General features: G+C 40.2%; 1 pseudogene; it reads right to left on the reverse strand.

Annotated features, from left to right (window-relative positions):
* Nucleotides 1-2,775: 2,775 nt before the first annotated feature.
* Nucleotides 2,776-3,153, reverse strand: LOC132520220 (anaphase-promoting complex subunit 15-like; annotated as a pseudogene).
* Between the last annotated feature and the right edge of the window lie 288 nt (nucleotides 3,154-3,441).

Raw genomic sequence — 3,441 nt, forward strand, 5'->3', positions numbered from 1 at the left:
TCAACAGAAGCACAGGTTGGAGCAACACCATCAGTAGCTTTGAAGATGGAAGTGACACAAGCCAAGGAATGCAGGCAGCCTCTAGAAGCTGAAAAAGACAAGGAAGCGGAGTCCTCCCTAGAGCCTCCTGAAGGAACACAGTTCTGCCTACACCTTGATTTTAACCTGGTAAGATCCACGTTGGACTTCTAACTTCTGGAAGTGTAAAATAATGTGTTGTTTTAAGCCACCAAATTTGTAGTTAAATGTATACAGTAGCCAACACATGGCGGGTGATTCATAAATATTTGTTCACTAAAAGAACCACAGGATATTAGGCCTGAAAAAAATGTCTGATAGAGTTAATGGATATAATAGAGTTAATGGATATGGGTAACACAGAGGGTGCACCTATGAGAGAAGGGCAGGTAAAGGAAAACTTCCCATCGCTCATTGACAGTGAGCTTGTGAGAGAGGTGTAGGTAAAAAAAAAAAAGCAAAAACAAAACAACCCCCCCAAACTCCCCATTTTATGGCTTAAGCAACTAAATAGATAATAGGAAATATATAAGGATCTTAGTTTTGGACACTTTGAAATTAGAATCACTATGGAACAACCAGATGGAGATATCCAGGAGACAGTGGAAAATTTGGTCCAGGAACTCAGAGGAGATCAGATATAACCCAACAGCCTTGGAATATGAGGTTAGAACAGTAAAATAACTGGTGATAAGACTAGAAAGGTAGCATGAGGTTTCTTAAATGCCAAGGGAAGCCAAACCCAATTTATCAGAAGGAGGTTGGAATGGGCATCTGGAGGTATTTGGACTGGGAAATGATGACATCAAACTGATGATTTAAGAAGACTCCTGTGGTTGTCTTATGTAAAATAGATTGGTAGAAGGGGAGAATTAAGGCAGAAATACTATTTAGACTTTATAGATCACTTTCAAAGACACTTTCCTATTTGATCCTCACAGCAACCTTGTGAGACAGTTAAGACAACGCATTATCAAAGGCCAACCTTTTTGTTATATCATCAAAAAACACCTGTATTATATTGACAATTATTTCAACTTACTTTTAAAGCTTTGCTTGTAACTTGCAATGTGCTCAGTTTCTTACTACTCTAATCAGTGTATCAGGGTTCTTGGTCAAATTCTTAGTCTCTAATATTCAGGATCTATTTATCAATAGAAAATCAACAGAAGTGAATGATTATCATCCATATAAAATATTTCAATCCTTACATAAACCAAGTTGTCCTGAGGGGAAGTGGGGAGAATATTGTATTTTCATTAAAAGGAATAATAAAATATTGCTGTCAAACGAGTCGGATCAGGTGCTTTATCACAAATAACTTGTTATGAGAGAGTCATATCAGCCCAACCTTGTGAACCAAGTAAAAGCATTTGGATGAACCAACTGCAAACCTTCTCTATAAAGTCTCTGACATGACACCTTGAGATTTCAATTTTGACTCTAACATCCACCTGACCAGGCTTTAAAATCAAAGAGCTTAAAAATCACATACTGCAATGAAAGAGTCTCTGGGGCTATATTTAGGTGCTGCTAAATCACCAGGAATGATTAGGTCAGAACAAAAGAAAGATAACTGAGAGAGTGCCCAGGTAAATCAGGTTAGGAGCTCAAAATTTCTCACCATTACAATTCCCAATTCAATTCTCGCCATTTGATTTATAGAAGGCTGCTCTGAAGCACTCGTATGAATAATTCAGCACTTACCGACATAAGAAACAATGTAGGCTTATCGTCACATGGATTAAGACAAGTTCTAAAGCTGATTTCACTATGACTGAAGCTCATCCTGGAGTTTACTTTTGACTCATGTTTTGGTTCTACACCATCATTAATCCAGATAAAACCACTATTTTCAAAATGCAAATATTAGCAATTATTTTAGGGGATCTCAGTGTTTCAGCAACCCAGAAATGGTCAACATGGTCTAGAGCTCTATTGCTCAAAGTACTGTCTGAGGACCAGCAACATCAGCACACATGGGAGCCTGTAAGAGAAGGGAAAACTAGTGACTTCCCAGGACTTACTGAATCAGATTCTGCATTTTCACAAGATCCCCAGGTAATTCATATCCACCTCACAAATTTGAGAAGCTCTGATCTGAGGCATAGAAATTTCAGAAACTGCTCTGAATTTTGTCTCCTAAAATCCTTCCAGCAAACATTTCTATGACATCACAGGAGCTCCAAGCCCATATACATTTCTTATTTCTTTTACTTCTGATCACTTTCCATGAGATCATAAATAGCCAATCATCCAAAGGGTTTCCAGGCCCCTTATACTGGAGCATCGTGGTTGAATGCATATAAGGGTTTATTTTTTTTCACTAAACACACTTCTTACTTTTTTCCAACTTAAGTTGTACAAATCTTAGTATGGGAAGAAGAGAGAGTGCAGTTGGCAGAAAGAATGTGTTGGGATGAAGTGGAATGCATTACAGGTCAGTATCTATTTCTCCCTAGTTCCACTTCATGAGTAACAATTTCAATTACTGGATGTATGATTTTAACCAATTTATGTTAACTAGATATTCACTCATGAGAAACAGATAAATCTCTGTAATTTAATAAATTACCTACAACTTTATTATCTGTATTTTCTTAATCGGAGATGGCTTGAGTGTGACATTTCCTCATGAGTAGAACAGGTGAGCAGAAGTCTTTCTTGCTGTGTTTCATTTTTGTTTTTCCTAAACAACCAGCAGCTCGTTCTGCATGGGGTGTGGAGCACGTTGGCTGGCATGGAATCTCCCTGGGGCTACCCTGCCCTGTCTACCTCGATTATCCACTGGTCCTGATCCTGTCTGTTGTCTTCCAGGTCCACCTCAGTGACTCTCCATCATCAGGCTACTCACTGTAATCATTCATCTCGTCCATATCCTGGATGACCTCATTGCCCTCTGAGTCTTCACTCTCCTCGTCTTAATTACCCTCCTCCTCCTTCTTATCATAGTGTTCTGAGGCTGGCTTGCCAAGAGATACCAAGTTGCTGTCTTTCTGTGTGATGCTCTGGAGCTAGGCTTAGTGCTGCTGTTCCCGCAGCTGCAGCTCTCTCCTCCACCCCGGGTCCATCCAGATTCAACCACAGTGTCTCAGGCACACGAGGCAAGAGCTAGGGCAATAAGGTAGACATGGCTCCTAAATAGCTGTTTGACCTTGGACGAGTCTCTTAACCTCTGAGAACCTCAGATTCATCATCACACCAGGAAGCAGCAGGCTGCAGTGGTATCTTAGGTTATGGAGTTTGCATGGTAGCAGGATGATAGCAAAGGTGAGGAATTTCCAGCTTCCTGCAGGAATGTGCAGTCTCAGCCCAGAGTTAAAGCGCAAGGGAACAGGTATGTGCATACGCTTTGATTCCACTCCTGGTTTTGTTACTGTTTGCAATCCTTTGCCAGCCATGTGGCCTTGGACAATCTTTTAG

The sequence above is a fragment of the Lagenorhynchus albirostris genome, chromosome 5 (assembly GCF_949774975.1).
Source record: "Lagenorhynchus albirostris chromosome 5, mLagAlb1.1, whole genome shotgun sequence".
NCBI lineage: Eukaryota > Metazoa > Chordata > Mammalia > Artiodactyla > Delphinidae > Lagenorhynchus > Lagenorhynchus albirostris.